The 14,995-nt window shown below is 37.6% G+C and overlaps 1 protein-coding gene and 1 long non-coding RNA gene across 4 annotated transcripts in view; both read left to right on the forward strand.

Annotated features, from left to right (window-relative positions):
* Nucleotides 1-14,995, forward strand: part of CADM1 (cell adhesion molecule 1) — a 322,797-nt gene that overhangs the window by 73,252 nt on the left and 234,550 nt on the right. The gene's annotated exons all lie outside the window — the stretch shown is intronic.
* Nucleotides 1-14,995, forward strand: part of LOC111743260 — a 102,181-nt gene that overhangs the window by 70,581 nt on the left and 16,605 nt on the right. The window lies entirely within an intron of this gene.

A 14,995-nucleotide genomic window follows, 5' to 3' on the forward strand; every position in this document is an offset into this window, starting at 1 on the left:
TTGAAATATTATCTACATGGCTTTGCAGAAGAAGAAAAGCCGTTGTACAATAGTCAAGAGATATGTGTCACAGTGTTGCAGTATTTCGGGGTCTGTATATCTGTCCCCCTAAAACAGATAGATGGCTACATTATTTGGATACTCCTGTTGGCCTTAAAAAACCTGTTAAAGAGATGTTGAACTTGACAACTTGGAGGTCGTTAACCAAGATTTAGAATGTTATTTATTTACTCTTTTTGTTCACCTAGTTTTGACCAGGAAGCTAGGCCTTGACCATTTGAATAACTGTGCTGTGGGAATCTTAAGATAACAAATCAAACTCTCAGAAGTGCACAGAAGTTAATTCCTTTTTCCTTATGAACAGATAGACTCCTGTTTAAATACAAAATCTGTATGGACAGATTTTGGTTTGTCATTTGTGGGTTGGGCATGTTGCATTTGTCTAAAGGGAGCAGTTTTAAGTAGGTGGATGTGTAACACCCTGAGGCTGTGAGAGCCACCTTATTCATTTCAACAAATCCCTTCTCACATAACAACCTTGCAGGAAGTTTGGATAATTGATTCTTCTGAGCAATACAAATATTGGAATTCTTAATCATTCCGAGATGGTCAGAGCTACTGCTTTTATATTCTAAAAACATCTGTTTACTGTTCTCAAACATTCATTAAACAATTATTGATCAACTATCTACCATGTGCCCGGCTCTAGGCTAGATACTGAGGATGCCAAGAGGGAAAAAGGCAGAATCTCTGACCTCACAGTCCACTGAGGAAGGCAGATTCCAAATGGAGAATTGTAATGCATGCATCAATTAACTCAAGGTGTTTTTATTGAATTAGTTTTTACTTAATGTGCTGGGTGTCGGGGTGGGAGGTTAAGGGGGCAATGGTGAGCAAAAGCAGACTTGGCCTCTGCCCTTGTGTTCCTTACAGTCAAGGAGCAACTATTAGATATATTTAACATAATTATCGATTAACCAAACAATCACACAAAAGTACAGTTGTAAAGCAGCGCAAGTGTCATGGAAGAGAAACCTATAGAGAATTTGATCTGGATTGGATGGCCAGGGAGTTCTTCACTGAAGAAATGATGATTGAACTGTGATCTGAAGGGTCACTGTAAGTTACCCAGGCTATAAAGGGTAGGAAGAGCTTTCCTGAAGGAACCAGGTGCATTGAAAGAATTGAAAGAAGGCCACTGTGGCTGGAGTCAGCCAGGGCAGAGAGGAGAGTGGAGAGGTGGGGACGTCTGGGCTCCTCAGGGCTCTGCCGACTGTGGGAAGGATTGGGGGCTTTTTTCTAGGAGGTGTGGGAAGACTTTGAAGCATTTTATGCAGGTAATGAGAGGTGGCATGATCCTAGTTGGTTTCTGGAAAAGGTGATTGTGACTACAATATTGGAGTGGTCTGATGCAGATAGGTACAGATAATTCAGGAGGCTCTTGCCTGGACAAGAGATGTCAGTGGCTTATATTAGGGTAGTGATGTGGGAAGTGCAAAGAGAAGTGGGTTGAGTTGAGTAGAATTTAGGAGGTGAAACCTGCAAGCTTGGTGATGGATTGAATATGGGCTGTGAAGAAGAAAGATGGTCGAAGGATGGTATAGTGATACGCCATTTATTGATTTGTTATACTGACACATTAAATAATATGAATAAACCTTACTTCAAGATTAAACTTTATATATATTTTATAGTAGTTAATCTGTTTTTCAGTTTTCTGTACTTTCCTATTGTTGAGAAAGGAAATTGCAGTTCTTACCCCTCCTTTTCATATAATAAGGTACTGGAAGTACTGTTATCCAGAAAGGCATGCAAAATGAAGCAGACCCAAGCCAGAAGATAGTATCAAAGTAAAATATTTCCAGCAATTTCAGCAAAATGGAAAGATAACATTAGAAACAAACAGTGCTACCTCCTACCTTCCCTGTCGATTTTAATTCAGAAAACTTAAATGATTTTTCTGATTTCAAAAAGTGAGTTAAAATACTAGGGAGCCTTTTATTCTTCATAAACTGAAGTTGGAGTAATTTATTTTATCTGGAGGAGAGTATTAAATTAGCTGTCAACTCTGCTACACAGGTGGATGGTGACTTTCAAATGAAATGACCAAATCTCTAGACCTGAGGCATTCATTTTAATCTCTCCTTTCCATTGAAATAGGCAAAACATGAAATGTTGAGATAATAGTACTAAAATTCCTAGTAATTGCTTTTGTTAGCTCAACTCATGTTTACTCATATTAATTACCGAAACTTGATAACCTCTTTGTTTTCTACTTAGCATGGCTCTGAATGCCTCGGACAGAGCTATAAATCAGGTAGGCTGCTCTCACTAAAGGCACACTCCTTTGCTTTTATGTTGGCACTTTAAGGCTAATTCTCTGGGCTTGGTAGGTTTATAATTCAAGAAGATGGGATTTAATGTTGATGGAATTTATTTTTGAAATAGATTATAGGAAGAAAACTTTTCAAAGTAAAAAATGAAAATTTGAGGTAAATCTTAAGTTAACAAAGACTGTCAGGGTCTTTAAACACCCAGCTTTAGAGATCTTCATGGGATATGTGTGCATGTGCACCATCTCTCCACTTAGAGCTTGAGGTTGATGACTAAATGAAGAGGTTTGGAAAAGTGAGATCTGCGGAGTCCTTTGAATAAGATTTGCAATTAAAGGCACCAACTTATAGTTTTCAATCCTCTTCTGCATTTGTTTTACATTACCTTCTTTTCATAGTTTGGAGAAATCCTGAATTCATTTTTTTTCAACCTGCAGATACATAAGTTTCTTTAGCCTCTCACTCATTCATTTCATTCATACCTCCATTCCCTCAGAAGTACTGAGTGCCAGACACTGCTCTAGGAATTGGGCACTGAGTAGGGAACAAGCCACACTAAGTCCTTTTCTTCATGGACATCCTTGTTTTGCATATTACTAATACCAAAATCACATTTTTTTTTTTTTTTTTTTTTTTTTTTAGTAATCTCGTGGCACTGTTAACTCAGTGGAGCTCAGTAGGGAAACTTAATGCATGCTGTGTGGTGGAAATGTTCTAAAATATAATATACAATTCTCTGCCTTTTTGAAAACATAGTATATTGAATTCTGTTTTTTGTGTAAATGACTTGGGATCTTTTAGAATACTAATTAACATATTTTGCTTCGAGATTGTTCATATAAATGAGTTGTTTTGTCCATTCTACACTCAGATAGATTGCTATGCTTTTTGATTTCTCAATAATTTTTTAAAATAGTTTTTCTTGTCTCTTCTTTTGTACTCAGCCTTTTCGGTTTTCAAAAATTTGTTTCGATTCCGATATAAGCTGGAAAACAAGATAACTAAGATTAATAGAAGTGTATGAAAAATATGTCAATAGAGTAAATGGTGAAGGCCCATTGTCTTACATTTAATAGCATTAAGTGTCCTCTATGACTTAAGTAAGACTGTGCCATTTGAGTGACTTAGATGTCCCTGTGGAGCTCTGACGCTTCCCTCTGACACTAGAGAGTTGGGCTTACTGGATACCTGGCCTCATAGATGAGAAATTACTAAAACTATCTTGTTTAAAACTTGTTTTTATGAAATCTTTTGAGGCAATAAACTTAATTGCAACTAGTGTAATGTTTTATAATTTTATCCTTTCTGAGTTTTTGCATGTACACACACATACACACACACAGTGCTAGTGTATTTTCTCCACAGCTAAGCCTTGATGAGTGAAGTCTTTAAACTGACTTCTCTACATTCTGTCAGTTGTATATTAAGAATTATAACAAAGCAAGCACTAGTGAAAATAAGAATTGAGGAGCTTCTAGACAATTGCAAAGCTTCTAGACTGGATACTAGATTACATGAACACACATATTGATTTGGGGAATAAGAGCTATATATAGTTCAGATTCAAGCTATGACAGATGGGGGTTCACTAGCAACAAATTTGATGACTTCTAGGCACAATTCCAAACTCTTAAAAAAATTCACATGCAAAGACTCTTGCCATTCTTATTGGATTCACTTTTATATAAATGAGTCCCGTTTATATATTTTCTTCCATGGCCACTTATCCTGAAGGCATTATAAGAATTATTATTTTATTATTATTTTTTAATTTAACTGATGTATTGCCATGTGAATGTAGGGTAGTTATATTGTTCAAGTTGGCTCTTTTCTAAAGGAACCTATAAATATCTAGATAATTTAAATGTCTAGATATTTTAAACTTACATAAAGTCACAACCCACTGAGAACTATTTTTTTTTTGAATACTTGTACCCTTGTCTTGGAATGCTTTTCAAAATTAACTCTTTCAAAGGAGATAGAACAAGCTTATCTACTAGTCCTTTGATAGAATTTTGAAAACTCCAACTTATTTCCTTTAGTTCTTGACATTATTCCCTTTAATTATTTTCCAGTTTATTATAAATACCTTTTTTCTTTAATTTCTAATTAGTAAAGTAATACATGAAATATATTTCCCTTTAAAAATCTGTTTAATAAGGCTGAATTCCCAATTGGTGACCCTCAATATGTCTTAGTTTAGTTAACTTCTGTTTTCTTCTGTACTTTTTCAATTGTCTGTCTGTCTGTTTGTCTACCTATCATCTATCTATCTAATCTATTATTTATCTATTTATCTAAACATAAAATCCATAAAAAATCTGTGGGCTAGCATACATGGTATTATACTGTATTTATCATTCCGCAGCTTGCTTTCTTCACTAGTAGTGTCCTAGAAGCTTGACTCTGTTGTTATATGTAGGTTTGCTTCTATTCTGTGCTACCTTGTATTCTATAGCACATGTGTACCTCTGTTTATTGAGCCATTCCCCTATTGATAGACACCTGGGCTGTAAACCAGGGGACCTCAACCTCCGGGACGTGGACTGGTGTTCAGAACTGGGCAGCACAGCAGGTCGTGAGCAGCGGGCGAGCAGTGAGTGAAGCTTTATCTGTATTTGTATCCTCTCCCTAGCACTAGCATCACCACCTCAACTCCACCTCTGCTCACCAAGCATTAAATTCTCATAAAAGCACTAGTCTTTGGCACCAAAAAGGTTGGAGACCGCTGCTGTAAACCGTACTTCAGTGAAAATTCTTGTATGTGTGTCCATGTGCACATGAGCAAGAGTTAATTTAGAATACACACCAAGAAAGAAATAGCATTGCTGGACCATAGAATATGCACATGTTAAATTTTAATTGATATGTTCTACTTCCAGCTACTGGTCATTTTAAACTTTCTGTCAGTAACTAGGCGATATATTTTTTTAAGTTAATAGAACGAACCAAGTGATGTTCCCATGTGGAACAGAAATAAAGATGGTTTCATTATGCCCTCTTACGTTTCCATGCCCTTCCAATCTGCAGCTTTCATGAGTTTCAGAATACATTAGTGAAGTTTATTAACATACATGACACAGCAGTGTTTTCTCAGCTCTTGCCTTATCCATCAGATTTCTCTTCCTGCTTCATCTTAGTCGATCCCTGTGAATGGAAGTGACTCAGTCCTGCCATTCCAACTAAAATTATCCAATTTTTAACAAGAACTAAAATAGACCAAACTATCTTGGCTGTGGAGGGAACCGGAAGGAGCAGAGGGAAGGAAAGGAAGGTTAGTGAAGAAAAGAATTTCATGGATGAAACCAAACCTTGTGCAGCAGAGCCCACAAAGACCTTGTCCTACTTGACATGAGTAAAGGGGTGATTCTCCTACTAGATGCTTCCATACCAGATACGTCTAGGGAAGACTTTGAGGCAAAACCCTTTGAACTCCTGCTTCTTAGAGCACAGGGGTAAAGATAGGAGGGGAAAGTGTTGCTTAGCAAGCTAAGATTTAAGGTGGGGAGTGAAGCTGCCATGTGACCCCAGTTCCCCCTGCCTGTGAAGAGAGCAGGCAGCCATACTTTAGGTGACATTGAAACTATAGAAAAACTGAAGTCTGGGTCAAGAAGAGGCCGAGGGTCAGAATCTGGTCCCATGTTTTGGTATGACTTCGGATCGTGATTCGTTTGCTTTGATTTTATATCGTATGTGAGACTGACCATTCAGCCCAGTTAACAAGTTGAGGTAATAAACATTTTTTAGCATCCATTAATCATATAGGATAAAATATTCCTGATGCTCAAAAGAAAATTTGTGTTTGGGAGATGCCTTGTTCTGCTTGCTCAGATGTGTTTTCTTTTTAAAATGTCAATGTCTGTTGCCTTTCCTGCAGGTAGCCCTCCTGCCTCCTTGTCGCCTGAGTCCTTCAGTATCTTAGGTCGGGCTGCATCTGTTCCCGCAGAGCTTTCCCTTTCTCCAGCAGAAAGCTGGTTTGTTTGGCTGACAGATGGGGTTCCCGCTTTGGCCTAGATGCGCCTAGTTAAAGGGTTTCTGTTTGAAGCCTGCAGGTGAAACCCAACTCCACACAGACCCCTGCTTACAAAGTTCCCTTTATGCTCACGTAAAGCAGTAAGGAAGTTTTTAATTGACATTGTCTACTGTTAAGAGGGCATAGTGTGGACATCTTTCAAGAGGGTTTACTTTTTCTATGCAGTGTCAAGCTGTCAGTTCACTGGGTAATTCAGTGGGTTTGTTTTGGGGGAAGAGAAGAACACATTGTAGTGTATCTTGTGCAATCTCTACACATCAGAATCCTCTCAGAAACAACAATCCCCCAAACCTATGTCGCAATTTAAACCAAAGCTTAAACTATTTGAGTGATAGGTATGGTTAGAATAACAGTATTTAATGCCCAAAGCACATCAAATTTGGGTGAAGAGGATGCATTCTGCATAATGCCTAGAGATGTCTCGTTATGGTGTGGTTACCTAGCAACAAGTGGAAACTGTATGAAAATGAGGTGCTTATCTGTTGTTGAAGTGGGTGCAATGAAACTTATTAGGCTAGCCTGTTTTGCTTGGCATGTTATTAAAATCACAGCTAATGTGGAAAGGGCTGGAGCCTGTTCTCATTTGATACAGAAGCAGTGTTAAATGCAGCTACTGTAAAATGCCAATACTTTGGTCAGGAAAATAGAAACTTGAAGCCTCTTTAAACACCCAACATTGAGATGTTAGAATTTGATTTATATTATCAAATATTTATTAATAAGAAAAGAGCAAACGGAATCTCTAGGGTAACTTAAGGAGCAGCTGGTTCTTTAGATTTCTAAAAAAATTCAGAGAGCCATTTATATTTTTCGTCTATAATAGCTTGCTATAGCTCTCTTTCTCCTAGCCAAATTGTATTTAACTGTTGGCTGAGTTTATCGATGAATTCTAACCACAGCCTTCTTAAGTTTGTTTAATTTACAGCACTGTCACAATTCTTAAAGGGTCTATTTTTATTTAATCACTATAAAACAAGCCACATTTTTTTTTATGACATATATCATTATCTTTAGTGTATCATTGAATTTTGTTGGTCTGTGTTTTAGAAAAGTGTGCTTTATTACAGGCCTGTCCTACCACTTTTTTTGTATGTACTTCAGGTAGCTTCTTATTGAAATTTCATTCATGTATATTTTTTAAAAAAATTAAACTGAGAATACCTACTAAAATATCTTCTTCTGGGTAGCCTGTGATCCTAACATGATATAGCACTGGTTATCCCAGGGATGAAGAAAAGTTCAGGTACTTCCTGTGCTCATCAGACACCTGTGATGACTCACAGAAATCTGGCATACAGGACCGAGCTCTGTTAGTTGTATTCTGACATTACTTCTGGGGCTTTGGAATGTGTTTATGTGTAGCAGATGGAACTATTAGTTAAGCTGTGCTATCTTGAAGAATTGCTTTCCCAGGTAATCAGCTCTGCTCATTTAGGATGTCATTTCCCCACCTCGCTATGTCAGCTCAAGAAGCAGGAATGATTAATCGCTGCTACTGGACAGTGCACTAGAATAACTCGGTAAGGGGCACCATCCCCTGGTGCTCCCATGCATCGGGGAGTTTGAGAATGCTCTGATGCAAAGCAAACAAGATGAGAATGATGACCAGGATGCTTCCTGAAGTTTACCTGTCAGTGTGTAGAGTTGCTGTGGCAACCTGAAGATTTGCAATTCAGAGGAAGAGTAGAGCGAGACAAAACCTTAAGTCATGGCTGTCATTACAGTGGAATGGGTGCCACCAACACCTGGCAACCTCTATTACTTCAACTTGTTTCTTTTCACGCTTGGAGAAATAAAATGCATAAAAGATTAATATGCATAGTAAACCTTTTGGTAAAATATGTATGTGTTCTGCATTTCAGATGAGCAAAAACTTTGAGTTCCCCTCCACTTAAATAAATATTAGTTATTTATTAAAATAACTAAAATGAATATTAGTTATGATGCATGGATAAAGAACATACCACATTCTCTTTCTAATTAAAAAGACGGGATAGATTGCTGTCTATTTTAAAAATTGTTGTCCCTCCTGGAAATGCTCATAATGTTAATCTCAGTTATGTGCCCTCCTTCCCCTTGGTCCCCCTCTTCTTGCTACACAGCAACAAAAAACAAAGTTCTGGGTTTTGTTAGGTCTAAATGGAAGTGCTTTGCCTCTTCTGTAAGTGTTGGGTATTTTAAGTTTATCCAGGTGTAAGTACAATCCATAGAGATGAGTATAAAAGCATATTATTGAGGATTTTCTTTATGGGAAAACAATCCACTGAAGTTTCTAAATATGATCACGTCATTTATATATATTCTGTAATTTCACCATTAGGATTCCCAGCATCAAACTAATGTTGACAGTTTTCTTCCTTATGGGTTTCCTTGAATGTTGGAGGTGGATGGTGACATAAATTAAAACGTATTTAAATTTTAGTTGTCACTACGAATTAGCTTTTGTTTTTGCTGTATTAGAAATGCACAAATATAAAAAAAAAAACTCGCAGCATTTTCTACATCTGTATTTTAGTGTGTTTAGTAACTGTTTTCATTTTTTTCTGTATAAGAAAAATTTTTTCCAAGTATGTGTTTTGAAACCAGTTAAACTGAACTTTGGAATTTTCTGGGGTATAGAGTCTTTTGAAAATCTGTTTCTGAATGTCAGAAAAATGTATAGTTGCAATAAAACCATAGCAGTCAGTTTCCTAATAGGCGTATTAAGTCTGGAATTAAATCTAAAGGGCTGACGTGTTAAAAACACATTAAATATTTAATAATAAAGATCAGCCTATAGTTTTCCTCTCATCTTTTCGAAGGGCAAAGCGAACTATCAGTGCTATTCTAAGCAGTTGCACTTTTTAAAGGTCTATTCTGTTTCAGCCAGTATCTAGAAATCTGGGTTACAGCTAAGAGGAAGAGAAAACAAATAGACGTGTGCAGCTTCTACAGCTGACTTGATAGCTTAGATGCTATGCTGTCCCTGTTGAGATGGGAGAGCTGTGTGATTGGTATGTCGCTGCTCAGTGCTGCATTGGGCATTTCTTCAGACCAGCACAGTGTGGTAATTGGAGATCATCTTGAAGATGGAGACTTTTATTTTTGTGGTTTTCTGGGGAGTTATAATGCCTGCCTACTTTTCCTTTTAATCTGATATTTGAGGGCTACAGCTTCAGGTCAAACGAGCATATTTACATCTGATTTTTACAGTATTTTCAGTAACTTGAGTATCATGTTTAAAAAGAAAAGTACCCTGAATAGTCCTCTTTTAGGAAACAGTCTAACCGAGAGCAGCGTTTCCCAACATTTGGTGGATTGGAGAGGAAGCACCGACACCTATAATTTGTAACCCAGTTAAAGTTGTTTACCTTGCCTGGACACACTGAAGACAAGGGGAAAGCTGCTTATTTTAAGTTGAGCTGTGTAATTTTACTTGTATGCCCAGATGTTCTTTCATTTATTTTCTGGGAAACTAATACAGTAGCATGATTTTAAAGTTAATTGCCAGATTCCAGTAAGGATTCCCATGAATGAGCTGGGAGAATACCCTGAGGGCATAAGCCTGTGTGTGGATGTGTGACAGAGTGCTAATTTGGAGTTTGCATAATCATCGTACAGAAATATTTAAGATGGAGATCTATCAAGTCTTATCTGTAGAGACATGATCCCTTTTGTATCTGGCAGGCCTCACGCAACAAATTTTCTTTCTTTTAAATGATCTCTGAAACTGTCAAGTTCATTTGAGTGAACAGTGCTTGAGGGAAACATGTACAATTTTCTCTGGCAATGGCATGCTGCTGATGACATATTTTTAGAATTAGCTTTTCCTCTCCCCCACCCTTCTAGAAACTGAACTTTTATTTAAGCTCCCTGCTGTTAACATTGGAAAGAAAGTTTCCTGTGCCAATGTTTGCCCAAATGGAAGAAAATGTTTGCATTTTGTATGCAGTGTTCATAAACTTGATGAGTCTAACAGTTTGGCACCGCTGGTGAGCACGTCTGCTTCAAGTTCTGAAGGGCAGGCAGAAAGAGTGAACTGAAACAGTGCAGCTACTATACAGAGGTGTGGCTGAGGCACTCCTAGAGGTTGGAAGACAGGAATTCAGAATTCTCTTTTATTAGTGCTTTGAAGGTCAGTACTTGGAACAGAGATCTCCAGTTTTATCAAGTAGTTGTGAGCAAAAGAATCATTTCTTCCCATATTCATTTAGTTAAAGTTAACCGAAACCCTGGGTTGATTTGATTTGTCTAGGCAGTATTGTCGTAGTAAAGCCATTTCGCCCTCTCTTTATAGGCATTTGGTTTTAGTTGTGAATGAAGATCTTGCCAAACTTTGGCAGGGTGCATTATGGACTTTAAACTCTTTGCTGTAGAAGCTGGTGCCACCATATTAAGAATCTTTAATGTGTTGCAAGCACACTGTAAAAAGTCACTGCAGTTTGAATTAAAATAAGATAAAATAAAAAAAATTTTTTGACTCTATATTATAGAATTCAAGGAACAATGAATTTTAAAAAATCCCGACACAGTGAGTCAATTGCATAGAAAATGTGCCATCTGATGTTAAAGAGTATGATAGAGAATTAACTGATAAGTATATGGCAAATGACCTAGACAAGGATCCAAGCAAGAATGATTTGTTCCAAGAACCTGTGTAAGGCAATTTAGGAAAATACACTTTTCTTTGGCCCCCATCCTACAGCAGCATTGATTCAGGTAAATGAAACTGCTTTGGCTTTGCTCACCATCAGTAAGCCAAGAAGAACATGGCATGGGTCATTAAGATTTACAGCTCAAATGTAAATAATTCAGGACCCACAAACAATAATTAAAAAAATCAACTGTGGCACTGCTTGGAATCAGGTCGTCTGGTCCTCTTTTTTGGAGGGTGGGGGGTGACCTCATCCATTTTGGCTAGAGACCTGTCCATCTGGGAACAGATGGTTGTAAGAGATGGTTCTAAGAGCTTTTTAATGACCTTTTCTAATGCTGGTGAATAGGTCTTTGGACACCATCATAACCAATGGATGAGAAGGGTGGAAACAGCAGGATGGTGGCAGCTGAGGAATTAAATGTCCTGAATTTGTTAGACATCTGCAGAAACATGCAATTTGTTGGGCAGGAAATTGTAAGCAAAACAGACTGAGTCAATTATCAATACACCTGTGGCACCCCAGGATGCCAGCTCTAGTAGTATGATGGCAACTTTCAGTGTCCAGACCTCCTGGAACAACCTGTTGAATATTCCAGAGGCGTGCCAGGAATGGCGAATGCTTCCTTTGCGCATGGGACCAGAGCCTGGCTGACAGCGTTCAATCAGCTGAGGAGCAGAGGAGTCAAGTTCTCTGCTGTTGCTTGTCTTTTTGCTTACATGGTGGTCCTGCGTGGCTGTGACTTTCTTTGTTAAATTACACCCATTTTTCTAAATTCTAAGTCAGTGGTGCTTAACCAATGGTGTGTTTCAGAGGAGCTTAAGGAGCTTAAAATGTATACCTACTTAGGGGTTTCTCCCTGGAGAGTCTAATTCAGTAGTTGTGATATGGGACCCTAGACATTTGCATTTTTTTAAGTTCCCCAGGTGATTCTGACATACACACCTGGTTGAGAAATATTCTCGTGAGTGTCTCAAGGTAACACTGGAGAATGTAATAGGATTTAGACCAGGTCGTGGGAGGTCTCAAACTGAATTGATGGGTCAAGGAATCAACTCATTATGCATATAAATGTTAGGGGCTTGGGCACAATTGAGATGAAAGTGGCTAAGGACAAAAATGTGTTCCGTTGACTAATCTCTATAGAAGAGCCAAGTAACTGACTTTGGGTTTGGACGGAGGCCACTTCCTGGCTCTAGCATCTGTTCCCAGCTCCCGATCTTCCCATTTAAGGTCCATGCTGTCATTGTGTTCACCCAGTTTAACTAATCAGATTACTGAATCTGAGGGGCTCATTTTCAGGTTCATGGTCAAAGATTTCTTAATTCTCTAGAGGATTCAGATAATTTCCTACTTTAAAAGACCAGATGGGGTATTGGCTTTATGAACCTGGAAACGTAGCTTTCATTAACTGGGTGATTTTTGCAAACTGGAAATCTCCAATGATTGTGATTTGTAATATTTATTATGAGTAGTTTGGGTTTTAAAAATTCAAAAGGCATATGTCTGGTTATGGTGTATTTCTAAAGGAGAGGAGGGGCATCGGGGGGAGTCATCAGCATTCTTTTACCTTATACTGGGATTAGGGAAAGAGGGGTAAGGGCAGAAATGTTTAAACTTACTTGAGTGCTTCAGAGTGTTTATGAGGAATTAAACACTTCTTTGAGAAAGAAGAGTGAGTAGGAGATTGAAACAATGGGCAGTCTATGAGCAAAGAGGTAAACAGTTGGAAATTATTTAGGAACTGGAGAAAAGCAAAAGGTGTGTGAATGTGACAGTAAAAGGATGGAATGAAAGGGGAAGAGGATTCTAAATTATAAAAACTTCAAAGGGGTCTGTCTGGGAAGTATACTATGCTGTCAGCAGCAGACCATAGCAAAATTAGAAAAAAAGCAAAATTAACGAAATTTGCTTTTTGTTAATACATTTACATTTCACTCCTTCTTGATCTTGTCTCTTGCCTTCAAAAGAACCTTCATTGTGCATTCGTTTGTAGCACCCAGTTAACTGTGCAATCTCCTTTGCTTCCCTTCTGTAATATTTGTATTCTAAATTATAATTTAATGGGTTCCTGAATCTTTTATCTTTAGTAGATTATGATGTTGTATAGTTTATGTAAATATTTGTCTTGAGGTGCTTTAAGTACTTGCTCCTGTAAAATCTCACATTTGAATTGTTTTATTGCAGTCATTCTGTTTAAATTAAGCCCTAATCTCTTCAATCCTATTGTCAAGGCCTCACTCTTGGCTTGGGTTTAATGGAGATAGAATTTGGTTGGTTGCTTAATGTGGTATGTTTAATTTAATTTTTCAGGTAATGATAAACATTGGGGTTTGAGCTATAGGTTCTTTGACACATTAATATGTATAAACCCTGATCTCAATATTGCGCAACTTAAAGTGTTGCCCTGAATATAGTTTGCAGTAGGATTTTGAAAAAGTGTATAATATGGAATAATATTTCTGGTGCAGATTCCGCTGTGGATCTTAGCTAAAGCGTACCACTAATGGTTCATGCTTTCCTGAGGCTAATAGAATTTTTTTTGGAAGCCTGGAAGTATAGTAGTTTGATATTTATCTCTCAATTCTCATATACTATAGGATTTTTCTAAATGTAGCCATCTTGACTGTAAATAGGTCAAATGAAGCAGTAGACTAGTGGACTGTCCATTCTTGTTAAGGCTAATAACATAAACTACTTGAGTGTTCCACCTTCCTTATACCCTTGGGCCATATTATTAAAGAAGTTTCATTTTCTTCTGTGCATTATCAAAATACACAGAGCATAATCATTGAGCCACAAGTGACCTTTACATTCAAGGATAGCTAAGGCAAATGTTTTTCTCCTAGTGTCTTCATAAAATCTTACTTTGTTGAAGAAAGGCTTTTTCATATGTGAAGGATAGGAGAAGAGAGAGAGCAATTTTTTTCATGTCAAGTTGAATTCCTTTACTACTCATCAATATTGCTTCTACTGAATAAGGCATTAAAGAGTCAGAGCAGTACTATAATTTGAGGTAGATAAGTATAAATGCAGTATCTTCTCACTACAGGTGTCCTCTGCTTTATGTAGACTTGATATGTTAAAAATCTGAGTTATGTCTATCAGGGGTGATGTAGTGACTCTAGCACAGTGAAGTATTACTTCACCACAAGTTTCCTATAAACAGTGAGCTCCCTTAGTCATGTATTGCATGATTCAATTAAAAGTGTTTTGATTTGCATTTAACTTTGCAGAATTGACTGTCAAGGTGATATAACAGTTTAATGAGCTACTGGGGGAAATTGTGTAGTCTCCAGGCAGACAGTTTTCAAGTGAGTTGAAATCTGTTTTCCCCTGGATGGTTAAAGAACGATGTGTATTGGACCACATTTCCCCCTAAAGGTTTCCTCCTCTCCTGTGTTTCTTTAAACATACCTGCAAGTGATGTATTGAATTACTTTAAAATCTGTTTATATTTAATAAATGCCCCATCTCAAAAGCCACTCAATGCACTGAAACTGCTTTTGCTAAATTGTTTTAGAAACTTCCCCCCTTTTCCTCTCTACTGTCAATTGAAATTGAATGCCCTGTGACTGATAAGATTCAGTCTAAACACTAATTAGTGAAATAGTTTGAAAAAGCCAAACTTTTCTATAGCACATTTTCTAATTTCTTCCCATTACTAGCTTGTTGCATCTTGTTGCGTGCCTGAATATTTAGACTGTGAGTACAAAATCTACCTGTTTTGTTGTGTTTGTGTCTATAATCCTTGCATGGAGGGGGTCAGTGGCTTATGGTCTCTGACAGAAGACCCAAAAAGTTAGTACTGTGGCTATGTGTCAAATCTGAAAATAAACCATCTAGGTTTGTATAGGGCAGACTACTAGGATACCAGAACAGCAGATGAATTTAAATAGTGTGGTGTGCTTTATCTGTGGTTGTTGGTTCTAACCGTCTCTGCTGCTTAAATACTGATAAGGAGAGTCTACAAGAATACTAGATGTGATATGTGC

The sequence above is a fragment of the Pteropus vampyrus genome, unplaced genomic scaffold, assembly GCF_000151845.1.
Source record: "Pteropus vampyrus isolate Shadow unplaced genomic scaffold, Pvam_2.0 Scaffold110, whole genome shotgun sequence".
Taxonomy (NCBI): Eukaryota; Metazoa; Chordata; class Mammalia; order Chiroptera; family Pteropodidae; genus Pteropus; species Pteropus vampyrus.